Source organism: Crotalus tigris, unplaced genomic scaffold, assembly GCF_016545835.1.
Source record: "Crotalus tigris isolate CLP2741 ecotype Arizona unplaced genomic scaffold, ASM1654583v1 scf7180000018101.4720394464:4744507, whole genome shotgun sequence".
NCBI lineage: Eukaryota > Metazoa > Chordata > Lepidosauria > Squamata > Viperidae > Crotalus > Crotalus tigris.
In genome coordinates this window covers 487015-506250 of record NW_024096823.1, presented here as the reverse complement: position 1 = coordinate 506250, position 19236 = coordinate 487015, and the positions used below count along the sequence as shown (strand labels likewise).

Here is a 19236-nt window from a genome sequence, read left to right as displayed (position 1 = left end):
GAAATGTCCATCTCTGTATCTAATTTATATCTAATTATATATATATATAAAATTCGCACAAGCACGAAGCCGAAGACCCCAGCCTGAAGATGACGAGTGGGACCTCGTCGAAACGTCGCCAAGATACTCTCAATCTTACACGGGAAAAGACCCGAATACACCAAAACCTGCATACCTATACCCATGAAAATCTACGAATATATACACACACACACACACACACACACACACACACACACACACAAAATCTATAGTGGGGTTTGTGACAGAAATATTTACTCCGGAGACGCTGGCAAACATTAAGAAAGCAAATTCAATCTTTCAGATTTATTTTGTAAAGATAATATCCCAAGATGGATTCCTTTTAAAGGAGAAAATCCTTCACAGAGGAATTCATGGCTAAGAAATCAAAACTAACCAGAGGAAAGATGGCTTATTTGTGATTCAACTCTGTAGCCATATTGAACCTCAGCAAAAATAGCTTTTTACAGGCATGCAATTCTTAGTTAACAGGCTCAAGGAGGTCCACCTCCTGACTTCCCATTCAAAGCCCTAATTGCAATTAAAGAGAGAGCACATGCACATGTGTATATGGATAACGCTAGCTCTGCACAGTGGAAGGGGGTAAATTCTGTGTCTGTATAAAATAATCATTACCAAGGCCTATAATAAGCAACTTGTTCTATGTAGTTTACCTGTAATCTAACGTGTGAGAGAGAAACAAATTTACACAAGACAGGGCAGAAATCTGAAGAGTCATAATGAAGAAATGTCTTTGCTAAGATTGGCTTGAACATATCTGTGGATCTGGACACATATAGAAGACTTCATAAAGGCATGTCATATCTCTGATACAATCCTTCATCAGACTATATGAATGCATAACTTTCATGGAATTGCACGTTCCACATTGCAGCTTTACTATGATTTGAACAATAAAAAAAAACTGAGCTCTGAGGTGCAGGATCAGGTAAGGAGAATCAGCACAGATCAGGCACAGACAGATGTTTAGCGATGTATGTTTAGTAAATAGCAATGTGGAACAGGTATCTGACCAAAAGGTAAAAACGCATAGCCTGTGATATCCAATTTTTTTCCCTTTCACCTTTAATGAATGTAAAAGGTGAACTTTCTCTGAGATACCTGAGTGACAGTGGAATTATTAAAGAATATTTAAAGGAAAACCAACAAACATATATTTCTAGTACTGAAGTCTCCCTGCGGTGGATGTTACCTACAGTATATGCGTTGCCTTTGTCTACATAAGTGACTCCATTAGCTCAGACATCCTGGGAATCAGGCTACAGTTAACGGTGATGTACAAGAACAGTGAAAGGTACTATTCATGACTGCTTCACCATTCACAAGAAAGAAATTCCTTTTGCAGCATCATTATCACGATGTACCTGAAATAAAAAGATTTTCTGATAGAAGGGGAAAATCAAGAACCAGAATGCTGATTATACATAAAGGTTTGAAAATATGGCCAAGTCTCTTTCATGCTCAATTCTGAGCCAATACTGATAAGGAAGATATGAGATGGAAAGCATTTTGGAGAAAAAGATGCTAAATTGGGCGAAATACTTGATGCCCAAATCCATTTGGCAATTTCTGGTTTACCAGGAGTCTCAAATAGAGAAATTAATTCCTGGAACTAAGCCAATATCCAACAAATGGAGGATGGGGATAGCATAGATCAGGTAGATGACAGCAACATTAATTAACAACAACAATAAAAAGCAGGGTCTTCAGTACCATTAATATTGAGGCTAAAAGAGCTGAAAACATAGTATGATTACTATGGTACTATCGCAAGGAGTGACACCAAAACAGAGATGGGAACAGGCGCTTCATGTTACAGCTCTTTGCATGAATGATTAACTGCCCTCTCATTTGTTGGCCTGCAAATCCATGCTAAAAAAACAGCTACAAATGGAGGGCAATGAAGACAGATGCCCAACGAAAGGAGCATGCAGCAGTAACTGTATCTTTTATAAAGAACATGGTTAGGGTGTCGAGTGAAGAAGACAGAACAGATCTTGGGAATAGTATGTTCTGTTAAACAGACAGATCCAGCCATAGAGGCATGTAGTGCCTTCCGTTCTAGCCTTAGTTACAAAATATGTGTAGTGCAAAGTAATTTCCTATTTTTAACCTGCTACCTAGATGACGCTGTAAACATATACCCACTGACAGACAGAAGTTGCCAGTTCAAGGACTGTGATTGGGAAAGGTACAGTGTTGATTACACATATTTTCACACACTGAAAATATAGGGAGATAAACAGCTATAAAATGAAAGATTTCCGCTCTTTATACAACAAAGCAGATGTAATAAATATCAATGCTAATTAGAAGTTAATATTAATTAGATATTAATCATTGCATGCATAATTAATATCTTACAAATCTCAAGCTTGACCCTGTCATACACAGTGCAGCAAGATTTCTATACTAGATGTATCGCAGATCCCACGTGACTATTCTTCCTTCGATAAAGGACATTTTTAGGGCAAAGAAAGAATGTTTGACAACAGAGATGATCTAATCTTCATGCCTTCTTTCCCTTGGCTGTTTATTCCCCAACTCAGGCACTAATTTGAATTTGCATGTTATTTTTATTCCCATTTTTCTCACTTCAGTTGCTTTTCCAATCCTTGTTGCACATGGTTCCTTCCTCTTTTCTTTTTCTTGTCAAGGTTGCATCCCCTTCACCATGCACTAAATACGCCTTAGGTTGCATCCACCCAACACACATTTAGTTGCATCCACAAATAAAGAACTTGGCTTGGAACTGTTGCACAAAACTACAGTTATAATTAACGAGGGCCCCAAATACCTCCTATGATTTTATTACATATGGATTTTATCTGAAAGGCAAATAAAAGCTCCCCCTCCCCCGGATTTATGCAGCCAATGTGGCAGCATATTATGAGCTACAGTTGCTCTCAATTGGATGCTCTCTTCAAAACAGCTACCAGCAGCCAAAGTTTAAAGAATCAAAGCTGACAGCAAATAAACAAACTCGGAGGAACAATCTGGCAAATCCCTCTATTTACCCTCAATATAGGGCAGAGGTATGAATAGTCTCCTTGAGACTACAGACAGCGCGAATACTGTGTTCTCCCTTGAAATCCAAAAGAACAAATTGCTGCATGAAGATACGGATTTTCAGGAGAATATTAAAATAGGCAAATTTGTTTTCAGACTGAAATGTAACATAGATCATCCTGCCTTCTTTGACCTTTAATAGTTCCAGGCATTAAAATATATGTAAATGTTTTAGAATTCTAGGACAAATAGGCAAAGAAAAAGAAGTAATTTCAACAGCAACCCAAAAAATAAAAAAATTGATTTCTAATCACTGAATGCATTATTTTTGCCGGCTGCTTTTTGGCCCTCTCTGGAAAAGCAGTGCTTTTTCCCTCAGCCAATATAATTTCCATACTGAGTCACTGCCCTCTTATAACTTTGATGAGTAGCTATGCTATATTAGCCTTCAGTTAATAAAGCTGAAAGTAAACACAGGACAGTTAAATTCAATGAAAGGTTTTATATCTCTTCAAAGTCTCAGCTGAATGGGCATACATGCCCCAAGTTTCAGTCTATGTACTGTATTAGAAAGCACATCTCCTGACTCATTAGGATCCACTACTGCAGATCAATATAACTTGAGGTCTATACATTTGTCCAAAGAATCCTTCGGAGATTTTTCAGATTCAACAGAAGCGGGAGAACTATGATTCATTATTTCACATATATCTACAAATTAATGTAAAAACAGGAGGGATATAAAGTGGCATGCTGGTTAATAGCTGATGAGACATGATAAGGCAGAAATACACAAAGGACTTTTAATCTAATGCTGATACTGGTTTTTCTTTTTTCCAGTTATACCAAATACTTAACAAGTGCTATAGAAATAGTAAAATAGAAAAGAGATACAGTGAGATGATCTAAGCAAGAAATATCCAGCAAAGAAACTATTAGGAAAGTTATCAAAATTTTAAATTAACAAAATGTTCCTCTCCTTTTGGTTGCTTCTCCTGCTGGAATGAGCAATCTGTGTGATTCCCTCAAACTCGTTTCTGTGAATTTTCCGAAGCCACTAAGACTATACCATTGAATTTGGTGCAAATCAACCTTCTCGGTGGTACTCTTGCTCTTTGTTTTAAATAAGCCCTTCAAGCAAGTAAATTTAATGCATTCATCACACAAACACAAAAAAAAATAAGATAAAGGTGAGCCTCCCACTGATATCACAGGACACTTGTAAACTTCAGGGGCAAAAATTAAAGTTTTTGACCCCTGGAAAAAAGTTTGTTTCCACTCTCTCTATTTTTTTTTTTTTTAAAGCATTCAGCATTCAGATGGCTGTCCACAGATCAGTAGCCCAAGAAAGACTTTTTTCCCCCAGAAATTAGCTAAATTTGAGCTGCAAGACCTGTGCAGCAGCCTTCTGTAACCACATAGCTATTGACAGACTTCTTTGTAACTGTATCCCATAATTTGACCAATTAATCATCTGTATGATCCATTACTGGCACTTTTGTAGCTAGAAGTGATATATGACGCCTGTGTACTTACTGTGTGCGCTATCAGTAAGCTGCATTAATATCCTGACTGATCAAAATACTTTTCCTTATATTGAAAATAATTTCAAGAACTGATACCATGTCTGAACTGAGAATCCAGTGTATGTTAGGAGCGTGACACTATCCTCAACAGCCCCGATGCTCCTACAGCAACTGTAGCCCAGCCTCCTTGTCCCTACTCTTGATGAATTAAATTCAAAGTATGAACCAGGGAATGGGGCGTTTTTATTGCCCAGTAGAATTAACAAAGGTGCTCTCTGAGCTTGGATATTTTCTTGCAGACATTTCATTACCCAACTAGGTAACATCATCAGAGTTAGAGATAATGAATTAGCATTGATGTTACCTAATTTGGGTAATGAAACGTCTGCAAGAAAACATCCAAGCTCAGAGAACACCAAAGACCTCCCAGTGGAATTCTCCATAGAATCAGAAATCTTGCTTGTAAGAATATCCAAATGCGTAAGAAATTCTGCTCCTATTCATGCCAATCTGGATAGAAGTCATAGAAATGGAGATTTGGGGATTAAAAAAATGAAACTGACTAATTTCTTGTAGTGGTTAAGGCACCAGGTTAGAGACCATCAGACTGTGAGTTCTAGTCCTGCCTTAGGCATGAAAGCCGGCTGGCCCAGTCACACTCTCTCAGCCCAACCCATATGAAGGGTTGTGTTGAAGGGAAAGTAGGAGGAGAAAGAAGAATTAAATATGTTCACTGCCTTCATTTATTGAATAAAAAAATATAGGAGAGATGTGTCTGGGGTTTTTTTACTTGCATATGCTTCTGAACAAGGTAGAAGGTATAAAATGGTATAATATGTTTAATGCACTCTTCTGTACAGCAACAGTGCTCCCAAATTTCCAATTTACCTAAATCATTTCCAAGTTACCTCCCAGTCTTTCAAGATTGTTTTACCAGATCCAATTGCTCTGAAAATTAATGAAACTAACTCAGTTGCTGTTAAAGAGCACTGCAGTGCTCCTCAAATATTTAAACTCCTTAAATCCAAAAGAGGTAAGACTTTTAGGATGAGGAGGTCATTTAAAGAAAACCACAAAGAAGAGGGAGTCAAGCTATTCTCCAAAGCACCTGAAGGCAGGACAAGAAGCAATGGATGGAAACTAATCAAGGAGAGAAGCAAACTAGAACTAAGGAGAAACTTCCTGACAGTGAGAACAATTAATCAGTGGAACAGCCTGCCTCCAGAAGCGGTGAATGCTCCAACACTGGAAGTTTTTAAGAAGAGACTGGACAGCCATTTGTCTGAAATGGTATAGGTTTTTCTGCCTGAGCAGGAGGTTGGACTAGATGACCCCCAACGTCCCTTCCAACTTTATTATTATTATTATTATTATTATTATTATTATTATTATTATTATTATTAATAATAATCACACAGTCAGCCAGATGTTCAGACTGGATTTGGCATTTTTGTTTCCCTATCAAGTCCTTCCCAAGGACCTGGGATAGGCAGATGTGGATGTTTGATGGTATTACAGATATCGTCGCAGGATGGAAGCAGTTCTAGTAATAATAATAATTATTGTTATTCTTGTTATTATTATTACTATTATTTCTTCCACCGATGACTCAATACAACAAAATTGCTCTCAGCTCTTCTTGAAGTACAATATCACTCATTTTTTCAATATAAAACTGAATGGTCCTTGCTCGCATTTTTAAGTCTTTAATTCCCAGATGTCCTCACAGTAGGCAGTAATTCTGCCTAGTTTAATACTCAGGGCTAGGATTTAATCTTTACTATGTTGTTCCCAAGAGTGCAGTGAGAGTATAACTAAATGTTATGTATGTTTTTGCACAATGTCACCTAGTAAAGCATCATGCAATCAAGGACTCTCCCCCCACCCCATCCCATAACAATGAATATTTTACATGTAGCTGCAATTCTAATGTGTACTGGAATACAAAAACTAAGAAGACTAATGAACCCAAATTAAAAATGTAGCCCTGTTTACACACACAAGTACATTTAGAAAGTAGAAAAGGAACTTGCATAATAGAAGGCACACACAGAAGTTCTGGGGGAAAATATAGTATTAGTTTCAAATTATTACATCTTATTTTCAGACAAAACATTAAAAATATAAAGTGCTTACATCGCTGGCTTTCCCAAACGAAGTGTGCAGTAATGAGCCAGTTATGATAAACTTTAAACTTCAATGTTTATCAATTACAATAGTAATTAATATATTGCTTTAAATCAAATAAATCAAGTTTTGGCTTGGCATGATATGTGAAGTCAGCTATTAAAATGAAAAAAATACATATATAATTAGAACACTAAGAAGCATAATTAAAACTAATCTTGGAAAGAGTTAATAAGGCAATTGATTTTAAGCTTTCAAAGCCTACAACATCAACATTTTGCTTGGAATATGCAGTGACACTCCTATCTACTTGTTCCAACCAATATAGACATCCCGTTTATAGGAAATACACCTTGTGCACTTCTCAAGGGGAAATAGAATGCAGTGTAATTTTTGTTCCTCTCTTTCTCAGTCAAAATACAGAAGTTTATCATATGATTATCTCCCTGCCTGCCTGCCTGCAGCCTTCTGAGCTCCTCACTTTAATTTTCATCTTTATATGATTGTTCTTACTATGCCAGCATTTTCTTCCAAAATCCTATTTAATGGTCATTTTCCCTTTTTGTGTGTGTGATAAATCTCATTTTCCAAGTTCTTTGCTGTCAATTTGTCCAGAAGATCCTCAAATAGGTAAAACAAAATGTTGTCACAGAGCAGGCATGTCAAACTCGCGACGTCACGTGACGTCGCACGGCATATCATGACTTTTTCCTCATTGTCGGCAATGGGGTGGGCGTGGTTTTGGCATGACGCATCCGGCCCATGGGCCAGCAGTTTGACATGCCTGTCATAAAGCAAAACAAAAATGCACTACAAGTAGTCATGGTTTAGTGACCATAACTGGGACTGCCAACTTGGTCATTAAATGAACCTGTTCTTAAGCGAAACTACAACGGTGCTTATTTTACTATAGCTTTTCTCTGCCTTACTAACTGCGAAGATTGTAAATACAAATATTTCTTGTAAAATTACTTTTTCAAAACCTTTGTACCTGCAAATGGTTGCTAAATGAGGCAGTTGCTAAACAAAGAATATCTATAACCTTATATATTTTCATATCTTACGGAGGTATCTGTGTTGAACAACCACATGCAACTAATGCTCTTTGGACTGAAAACCAGAGGAGGCTCATATATAAAAATGTATTATGCAATGAATACAGTACATTATTTATTATTTTATTATGTGTATTATTTTATCTGTGCAATTTATCACATTTATATAATGCTCTATAATGCATCCAGAAATCACGAAGTTAAAAGAAGAAAAAAAGAACATTACAACAACAGAAAAAAATAACAATCTGAAGCAAAAACATTCAGCTGAGCCAAAGGTCTGAGACAGAAAGTATCTTTTCAAACATAAAACAGGCCCAGCAGGCTTCTAGTGTAATATGACAAAGAAATGAAATGGGAAGAACAGAAGAACCTAAGGTTTATAAAACTATTTTTTTTTCCAAAAGTGTGCCTTAGATAGAATCAAAATGCTCTGCTGAATCAATCAATATCAGGTGCTCATTTTCAGCTGGATCTCTATTTACATGTAATTCAGCGCTTTACTTTAGCAGTATGGAAAAGGACTAAATCAAACTTGGACTTCAGTTCCTATGCCCCAGAACACTCTTCTATAGTTACACATGCCGTCCACATTTAGATCTTACTATATAAGTGAACTCTTTTTGTTACAAAATATTTCAATCCAGAAGCCTTTCTTCAAACCAGTGTCACTACAAATATTTCCAGCTGCCACATGTATCACATAGGCTACTATTTAATGGAAAGTCTTTTCAAGAAGCTTTGTTACATTTAAAACGTAGACACTTTTACTAATCGCAAGTTATCCTCTGAAACTTTTGCATTTACACTATGTTTATTATATTCACTTTTGGAATAATGTACAATCATGGTTCAAATTTTACCTTTGGAGCATGCATCAATTTAATGATGTTGCAATATTCTTATTTAAAATTTATTTCACTGTTGCATTACAAATTCTAGTAAGTTATTTTGCTTAAAAAATCCTTTTTGAAGGAATATTAAAATTAAATTTTCATGCGTGCGTCAATTCCCAATGTAACCTATTTGGAGGAAAACATGCAAAATTTGTGCATTTTGAACTAAGAACTTGCCATGTCAGTCCTCTCCAACAGATTCCTGACCTGCATATAAAGACAAAGACCCCATATCTGCTCAGAATTTCTTAAAAAGATTACCTCATATCTAAGATTGTTCTTCCTACATCGCTCAGGAACACAGGTAATGGACACTGCCTTCTTAATTTAAACATTTAAAGTACTGCCTTTTTCTCTCAGAAACAGAACAAAACAGCAAGTTAACAATAATGTTGAACTCTGTGCACTCGGTCACAGCTGTAGGCATTCTTCACTTTTTGCCAAGAATGTTTATTTTCTTGATACTAGTTTGTCCTATTAGACAGTACGGTGTAGCGTTTAAGGCATCAGACTAGAAACACAAAAAACATGAGTTCTAATCCTGCCCTGGCATGAAGCCAGTTGGGTGACTTTGGGCCAGTCACTGTCTCTCAGCCCTGGGAAGGAGGCAAGGGCAAACCATGTTGGAAAAGCCTTCCTAAAAAAACTGCGGGGACTTGTCCATTGTAGTCTCCAGGAATTAAAAACTGACATGAAGGTACACAGAAACAGCGTGCCCTACTAGACCAGAAGAAGCAAACTCTTAAGAAGAAAAAGTATGGTAAAAATTATGTTTATCTCTATTTTCAGATGTTAATTAACATTCAGTGAGAAAATTAATTGCCACAACTATTATGCTACAATCATCTGAGAAACATTTAAATGTACCTCCTTTCTGAAGGGTTGCATGTGGATTGTATTGCTTGTGCCAGGATTTAAATACCTGATCACACAATGCCAAACAGAGCTTTGTGCATAAATTAAAATGCTAAAGATTTATATTGGAAGCTGCTTTCTTTTAAGGTAGAAACAAGATTAAAAACTTACCCGCATGGGACTTAGCCACACCTCCTTTGAACTGCACAGTCAGTGAGTGACTGCTTGATCCCACTGAACAGGCAATTTATGTTCTGTTAGAGTGACTGTCACGTGACTCGGAGGCATGGCGAAAAGCACCAGCTTCCAATAGCTAATTTCCATTCTAGAGTTGCTTTTGAGACTATTAATCTTGTTCTTTTATGTTCAGGTTGCATTTGAGATAAGAATCCCTGGGCTTTTCTTCATCCACTCCATAAACATCATTAGTGTACAAAATACAGATGCTCGTTTGGGGGGTGGAGGAGAGTTTCACAAATACACGTGTGCATTCTTTACTGTAATTTTTCTAGGTTTCTCCCGATTTAAATGGGCTTACTTCTGAAAAAGCACATATACAGAATTCCCAAATGAATGTTATCAGCACCAGTGATCATACGAAAAAAAATGTCTTTTATCCACGATTAAAAGTTGCCATGCCTTTTGGCTAGCATTGTCTTTGAAGATGGCAAAGAAATTTCAGAGCAATTGCTATTAGATTCTGTGAAACTTCCAAATAAATCAAATTACTTCTGAAGTTTTGTCTCTGTTCAGTGCCAGGAATTTCTCATCAAATAAGGGGGGGGGCAAAGTTCTGCCATAAACACTTCAATAGATCACATCTGTTAGCATTTTGCAACATTTTACAAGAATGCTAAACGCATTAGTCATTCATTAAAATTGCAAGCCATATTATAACCCGTTTCAACAAGTATATCTTGCAATGCAAGGCTCTTATCAATATACATACACTTTTTCATATACCAGCTTCTTTAAGAGCAACAATTATATTCCATATCAAATTCCTGGTGTGTGCTGCAAATCTAACAGATCCCAAAGTTTGAACTTGATATCATTTGTTTACGAGAGAAAAAAAAGATTAATGATAGATACTATAATAATAAAATCAGAATTCTCTGCACATTCTTTCTGCCTCTCTAGCCATGGCTAAACATTGTATATAAATGCTAAATGCAGACACACGCAGCGAAATTCCGCCTTCCATTTCAGCAGTGACAGTTTGTTTCAAAGCAATATTCTTCCTAGTCCCTTAATTAAGGACAGGGATTCTGTCCATCTCACAGAAAATCTCACAGTTTTGGGGTTTTTTTAAAATCTCTTTAGCTGCTCTAGGACTGATTACTACTCCAAATTACATAAAGCAGGTATGGAACACTGTGAGCTATTCACCTCTGTAGAAAGTGCTCCTTCCTGGGTTAGAGAAAACAGAACCCTGATTTTTTCCAATAATTTAAATGTTGTTAGGTTTTTGTTCTTTTTTAGGGAACTGAATCAATTAATTTCTGACCTTCGGTTCATTGGAAACAACAACAAAGCCAGTTTCGAGAACATTTTTCCTTAGAATGACAAAGTTTCCAAGAAGAGCAGGCTACTTTTCTCATTGGAAAGATTTCTTGTCCTATCCCACCTCCTGGCTTCTGGGCTCAAGTTAACCATTTCAGCAGCCGCAATGAAATAACGCCTCTCTCCCTGCTCCCTTGGTCCGCACCTTGTTTCTTGGGATTTCTCTCTTCCAGTACGGATTGCTCAGAGCGTATCGCTGGATCCAGCCTCTTTGTCGCAGTGCCTGAAAAAGCTCCCGATTGTAATGCTGCTGACATACTACCAACGGCAGAGGCTTCTTAAAACAACAGTTAACTATGTTCTAGATGAGCACGAAGAATGTGGGAAGGGAAGGGGGGTCATTTAAAATGTCTTTTTTCTACACAACTTCCTCTAGTCTAAAGCAACCTTTCAGATTCCTTTAAAAAACAACAACAACAGGTAAATGCACATTGAGATAAATCCAGAAAAAAACATGGATAAGGTAGAAAGGGAGGCAGCACTAATGGTTTTAGTTTGCTTTTTTTTTTTTATTACTCCAGAAGTAGTCAAAAGGGAGCTGCTGGAAGATTCTTTGTATGCTCCTGTTGGTAAGCTGGAGGGACAGATGATAAACACTAACTGACTGGCTTATGGTGTCTTCTGAGAATCCTAAACTTGCACATGGAAACACACAACAATGCTCACAGCACGCAAACTGGGAAAGCAAACACAGACGGCTTCAAATTGCTTTATACAGGAACACCAATACATTCAGTTTAATCAGTTTATGCTACAGACACTATTGATCATTGCATTTACCATGGTGACACATGCTTGCCTCAAGGTATCTTTTGTTACAAAAATGCATTTTTCCTTTTCTTTTAAAAGCGTCTCTATGCCATTGTATTTCTTCTTTTAAATTCAAAGCCAGCATTAAAAACAATGATGTTCACAGCACTAATGAGTATGAAAGTTTACCCAAATATTATTTTCTCTTCACAAAGAGAAAGATTCAGGAACCTCCTCCAAGGGGGTTCCAAGCTCTTTGGAACTGGATGTGAGGGAATGTGCAATGCTGACTCCTGAGCAAGTTAAAATGCATATTGGCATGTAAGCCTATTCATGATGCAACGGAAGCATCATTTTATTTTCATGATGCGTGAAAATAAAAATTTGAAAATATTTTGATTAATGAATACTTATTTGATCAACGGACTAGCATTCCAAACCTAGCATACATTCAGATTGATTTTAAAAAGGGGGGAATTAAAAATTGGGGAAGTAATTAGCATAACCCCAATTTATCTTTGAATCGATGAAAATAAAATCAGTCAGATGGCCTAAGTAATACGTTCTACATCTTTATGTAAATATGAAATTAATTTCCTCTTAGAAACAGCTTCTGGACTTCATGCTCAAAACAGAAAAAAAAATGAAACTTTGATCTTAGGTTTTGATTACCTGATTAATTTTGCCGTTATGGAAATGGCATGCATCTACTAAGAAATGTAAAGCAAAAAGGTGAGGCTGTAACTGTACTTTGTATTTCATTGAATTGAAAAAAGTTGGAAGTCACTTTTTTCTCCTTTCCTTTTCTCTTTGCCTTGCACTCCTTTCCCCTCTGATCTTTATTTCCATTTTTAAATACAAAACCCATTTACTGATCCTTTTTGTGTATGGTTGTAGTGGGATCACTAAATAACTAATTTTATTTTCATGTAATTTTTGGAAATCTTCCACCAACAGAATGGAAAGTCATGACTATCTCAAACCAGAGCCTACCGTACCGAGGAATTTGCCTGTATATGTTGCCAATATATAATTGTTTGGAAAAAACAGAAATATTAAAAGCACTGAGTTGCTTTTTTGTGAGTTGACAAGAGTTACTAGAAACAAATGGAAGATGATATAATCCAGGCCCTTTACAAAATTTTCGAATAAAGTAGAACTATTATGCAATATTAACTTCATCTAGAAGCACCCATCATCAGTTTATAATGTTAAATCTTTTCCCATAAGAAACAATTGAAGACTGGAATAATTACAGTCCAATCCACTGTTCTTATTTTTACCACTTAACAGTTATACACAAATTCTTTACCATATAGTCCAAAGTCAAGAAAAGCAGCAATTCTATTCTATGGATAAAGAATCACAATGAAGAAATATGCAAACAAAATCTTTAGATTCTAAGCATTCTATACCCACTATAACGCTACACTACAGTGTTTATCAACTTCCAAGGAATACATATTCATCTCAGATAACTCCCTATTTAGGATGGGAGAGCACTCCCAGAAAAGATCTACTTCTGACCTTGTGGGTGTTTTCCTTTATTACTAGAAGTTCCTATACTGCAACAGAGGCACAAACAATAATTAAGATTGACGTCCCAGTTACTGTCATTCATCCTAGAAAGAGGTAACTGACTACAGTTATTCTAATGACACATACTATGCTTATGTGTGTGTTTGAGCATAAATGTCAGTGCTTAATCAACACTGACTATTGGGAGTATCTCTCACAAATCTTCAAAGAACTTTCAGATGTTAAAAACTGCTGAATTCTGATAACTTCCCAAGCTAAGCTGACAGCTTTGCATGACACATTAAACCTGGCTGGTAGAACTGAACACACAAATGCCACCTTTTTAATCCAAACCTTTATAGCTCCTTAATCTTGGTAGTGATTGCTTCTACAGTTAGGTGCATCATGTGGATGAGAAGCAGCTGCTACTTTAGGTTAACCTGGAATTCAATATTATAGTTTACCTGTCGGCTTCAAATTCTGGATAATGTTAATTAGAACAGATGAGAATCCTATTCATGGTTAAGGCACCACATAGAAAGGATTAAGCAGATAGGTTTAATACGATAGGTAGGTTCTCTATCAAAGCCCTCCTTGATAAGACAGGATATAAACATCTGGCGAAAAAAATCTCAGTATCACAGAGACTATTTTAATTATCTTAATCAGTAAATCAGCAGCTAAGATTCTTTTCCAAGTGATGTGAGGCAAATATTAGGCAGAGAGATGACTGATTTAGCAATAGAGCTGTATTATTAGATTTTCTTCCCGGGAAAAAAGTTCTGTCAATAGGCAAAGCACTTTCTTTATATCCTAATGCTTTTAAAAATATTAAGCTGTTTTGTCTTTACAAGCTACAAACTATTTATGTAGTTGATGCTGAAGTAGTTTCTTATTATTTTTGTCTTAATATCACTTTTTGAACTACTATAAGGCAATATAAACAAAGTGAACCCTTTATTCAGTGGAAGGTTCCTTGGGATAGGTATGTGTGCTAGATAAATTACACATTGTTCCCTCTAAGTGAAGCACTGTTACATCTTTAATTGTTTTCTATACTCTATTTTTATTATAGTTTACCAGCTAGAGCAGGGGTGCCAAACTGCTGGCCAAGGGCCACATGCGTCACGCGGAAGCCGCGCCCACCCCAGCTCTGGCAAGGAGAAAAAAGCTGTGATACGTCGCAACATGTCATGTGACGTGGAGAGATTGACACCCCTGAGCTAGAGCCATGAGGAATAAGGCAATCTTGAAAATGTGATTTATTAAAAACGTGAATATAATGAGTTATTAGTCATAGTGAATAGTTCACTTTAAAGATATTGACTCAATATATGGTAGATGTGAAAAAGCCAAAGTCCATGCTGGGCCTTATTAGAAAAAAGGTTAAAAATACAACTGCCTATATGTTCATCCCATTATGCAAATCTATGATATATCTGTATATGAAATACTATATACTTTTCTGGTCACATTTGAAAAAGAATAAAAGAACTGGAAAAAGAGAAGACAGCAGGGGATACAAGTAATGAAATGGCTCAGAAACCTTTTATATGAGAAAACCAGAAAATTGGGAACTCTACCTTTGAAAAAAAGGAAAATGAGGGGAAACATGATGAATCCCTGCCTATCATGTATAAAATTATTTACAACTTGGAGGCAGAAGAATAGGGTTGCTTCCTCTCTCAAAATACTCAGTTTGGGGGTCACCCAATCAAGCCAGCTGGAAGGAGACTGAGAACAAACAAAAGAAAGCATAATTATGGGATTTATTACCCCCAAGAGGTGATGATGGCTACTAACTTGGAGGATTCTAAAAAGGGAATGGATAAAGATGATATGTATACCACATGTTATTATTCTTGAGATTTACGTTATTTAAGGGTTAAGAACAATATGCAGTGTCCAAATTATCAGCTGCAGTAGAACCCTGTAAGGACAGGAATATATCTCCACTTATTGGTGCAAACACCATAGAGAGACTTGGTTGGCCAGTGTGAGAAACAAAATGCTGGACACGAGATGCTTCTAGCTTGAACCAACACATGAGTAATCTTATGTTAGGGAGGAACATCAAAGCCAACTATGCCACTAAACAAATATCTGACTAGTTCATCTATTTCAGTGGTTCTCAATCTTTCTAATGCCGTGACCCCATAATACAGTTCCCCATGTTGTGGTGACCCCCAACCACTTATACATCATCGGGTGCCAGGGCATGGCCAAAGAAAAGGGGAAAAAATGGCGGACAGCCTTGTTTGGCGACCCCCATGAAATGGTCGTTCGACCCCAAATGGGGTCCCGACCCACAGGTTGAGAACCACTGATCTATTTGAATAATTGACATATCTGTGAGAGGGTTGATGTGTTTAAAAGAATACTTTGCTCTTGTGCCCTCAAATTCTGCAACCATCTGTTATTGTTTTGGACCTCATTCTTAGTTCAAATGTTAATACATGTACTGTTGAGTTTCAGTCTCTGAGCTTAATATAATAGTAAACTAATCACATATCTTCGAGGTTCTTTGAATGAAAGAAACAGGATAAAATCTGATCAATTCTAATAAATCTCTGTCTTTACAGATGGCTGCTAGGAAGTGATGAGAATTCATCAATGCATCAGTACCAGAATTAATTAAACCTAAAAATAATGATCACAGTTAGAAGAAATCTGCAAGCACTTCCATAATTTTGTTAAAAAATATGCTGATGGCATTTGAATTTTTATTGTTTAATTTTAAATGTAAGCTTCTCCAAAGCTCACTCCTGAAAGAGTATAAATATTTTAAAGAAATAAAAGTACAGAATAAAATAAAACGGCAAATCAGCTGTCCAACAAATACAATACACCTCTAAATAAAACATATATTTGCCAAAGAACACAGATTCTTTATCTCACTCAAATCCATCTGTACCCAAAGGTCAGAGCCAAATTACACAAGCACGCCCTCACGTTCCTTCATGTATCCTGTTAGAGTTTGTTTAGAGAACTATATAGAAAATACCAAAGTAGAACACAAGTAAATAAGTTGCCCTATTTTTTTTACAGGTGTGCCAAAAAAATAAAAACAAAGATCATTTAAAAGTTAACCAGAATAACAATATAAATCATAATTAAATGCATTCTTACCAATGTTATTTTGAAGCTTTGGAGATGTAGTAAGCCACGTGCCAAGCTAATCTAGTGTTATCCAAGGAGGCAAATTCTGAAACCATAAAATATAAATCAGACATGCATTTCACCAGAGTTTTTCACACAATGTTAAGCTGGAACAGAAAGTTCAGCTGAGTAAGCAGTACTTAATTAAAAAATAAAATAAAAACAGGGATAGGAGCTGTCCAATTTAAAATGCATCCCTTACATGTTTTACTTATATATTCTACAGGTAGTTCTCGATCACAATGGAGCCCAGAATTTTGGTTGTAAATCACTGTGTTTGTAAGTCAAGCTATCACATGACTGGACTTATTTTCTGTTTTTACAATGGTTGTAAAGCAAGTCACAGCGGTCATTAAGCAAATCATGTGGTTGTTAATTGAACTATGTGGTTGTTAACCGATTCTAATCTAGCATATCCAATCAGTGATTTTTGCCATTTTCTAGTAGCATTTTCAAAGTTACCTATTGTGGTCATGTGACCTTGGGATGATGCAACCAATTGTCAATGTGAGCCAATTGACAAATGCCCAAAATACAATCATGTGGTCACAGAGGGTGTGGTGGTACAGGAGTGTAACTTTGGGGACAGATCATAAGTAGCTTTTTAAAAGCCCGTCGTAACTTCAAATGGTCATTACACAATTGGTCATAAGTTGAGGACTACTTGCATGAAAATAAAAAGTGCCAAATATATAGGAACTCTGCAGTCGAAAAAAGTAGTGCATTAAACTCCCTAAATTTTAAATTGAATCTGTATGAAAGCACACAGAAAGCTTAGTGTCCTTGGATTTTTAAAGGCACACATATTAAAAACAGGTAGTCCTCGACCACAATGGAGCCCAAAATTTATGTTGTTGAGTGAAACATTTGTTAAGTGTGTTTTGCTGCATTTTAAGACATTCCTCGCCATAGTTGTTAAGTGAATCACTGCAATTGTTTACTAATCCGGTTGTTAAATGAATCTGGTTCCCCATTATTTGTCAGAAGGTTACAAAAGATGGTCACATGACCCTGGGACACAGCAACCGTCATAAATGAGAACCAGTTGCCAAGCATCTGAATGTTGATCACGTGGCCATGGGGATGCTGCAAATGTTGTAACTGAAAAATGGTCATAAATACTTTTTTCAGTGCTGTTGTAACTTTAAACGGTCACTAAACAAAGTAAGTAGAGGACTGCCTGTACCTGACATTTAAAATTTCAATTCCAAATTAATTACCATTTTGGAATGCCTTGGTAACATTAAGGCATTATTTTAAGGGAAAAGATGACAAACTCATCCAGTTTTTATACCATCTAAACATTATTCTTCAGTCAAAACCATGCAGTCTAGAAGTATATATTCTCAAGCACACTGTTATGTAGGCACATGTACATTTACAAGCAACATAGACATGCCCATTGACCCAACAAAGTGGACTATACATTTAATAAATAAAATAAATGTAACTTTATAAGTTTTACACTATAGAAGGCTCCTTCTTCCTGATTTTTCCCCCAAATTCCTTTATTTCTACAATATTATTTTTTTAACTAAAATTAGAAGTTGGTAAGACTGCTAGAAAGTGGCTGATAGTCTGATTTAAACAAAAATCTCAGTTTATAGAGATTAAAAATGGGATAGACTCGTTTTTAAAGAAACAATATAATTAGAACAGAAAATGTATTCCATTATTTACAGATTGATTTTTTTTCTAACTATCAATTCCCCAAGTCACCAGACTCAATTAAGTAACTTAGGATAAGACATAATTGTCATAATTATGGCGGGGGTGGGGTGGGTGGGTTGTTTTGCTTACAGCTAATATGACACAACTTAAATCACTTCTTGCCATTTGCCTCCCCAACTATTAGGTTCCCTATGTGATTGTACTTGGCATTGCAGAATACTATGCATTGTAGAGTATTCTCCAAAACTGATCCCAGAATTTTCCAAGATGATTAATTTACAAGCCAAATTTATATTTCAAATCACCGTGCATGTCAAAAAGCCATTTCAGAAAGCCATGTATCAAAGTAAATTTAACATCTTTACCAGCCTTTGCCCTGTCTTATCAGGCTGGACTTTTGTTCCTGCTTATCTTGCCATTTATATTCCTTAGAATCCAAACAAACTATTCCTTTTTCCATTCCTAAAAGTGCATAAAGTTCCTGACCTAATGAACAGCCTGTTCACTACAAGAATGCTCATAAAGTAGAAAAAATGATAATCATTGTTTTTCTCCATAAAGCAAATAAGTGGGTGCCTAAATTATATGCATGTATTTCACACCTGAATACGGTAGTCCTAAAATTACAACCACAATTGAGACTAGAATTGAGCAAGGCAGTTGTTAAATTGTTGAGTCAAACCCAATTTTATGGCTCTTTTTTGGCATGGTTGTTAAGCAAACCAGTTGCAGTTGTTAAGATAATAGTACGGTTGTTAAGTAATCTACTTCTCCCACTGACTTTGCTTGTTGGAAGTCGGCTAGGAAAATCACAAAGGGCAATCATGCAATCCAAGGAGGCTGCAGTCATCATAAATAAACCCAACTGCCAGCTCAATAAATTTTGATCATGTGATCATGGGGATGGTGTGACAGTTATAAGCAGGGCTTTTTTCTCTCTCATAGAATGCCCAGAACGGAGTTCCGGCACCTTTTTTGGATGGAACCTTGTAGGGTAGGCAAGGCGGGTTGTATGATGTGTGTGAGTTCCGGCACCTTTTTTTTTTTTTTTACAAAAAAAGCACT

General features: G+C 36.4%; 1 protein-coding gene across 5 annotated transcripts in view; it reads right to left on the bottom strand.

The window, feature by feature from the left end:
- The window catches only part of VDR (vitamin D receptor), a 93948-nt gene that overhangs the window by 68355 nt on the left and 6357 nt on the right, over positions 1-19236 (bottom strand). For 2 of the 5 annotated variants that reach the window (XM_039347746.1, XM_039347745.1), the window contains exon 2: positions 16471-16546. The exons of 2 other annotated variants lie outside the window; for them this stretch is intronic. The gene's annotated coding sequence lies outside the window, so the exon portion shown is untranslated. Of the gene's footprint in view, positions 1-9681; positions 9742-16470; positions 16547-19236 lie in introns of those variants that run through there. One more of the 5 variants, XM_039347747.1, reaches the window with a different exon arrangement.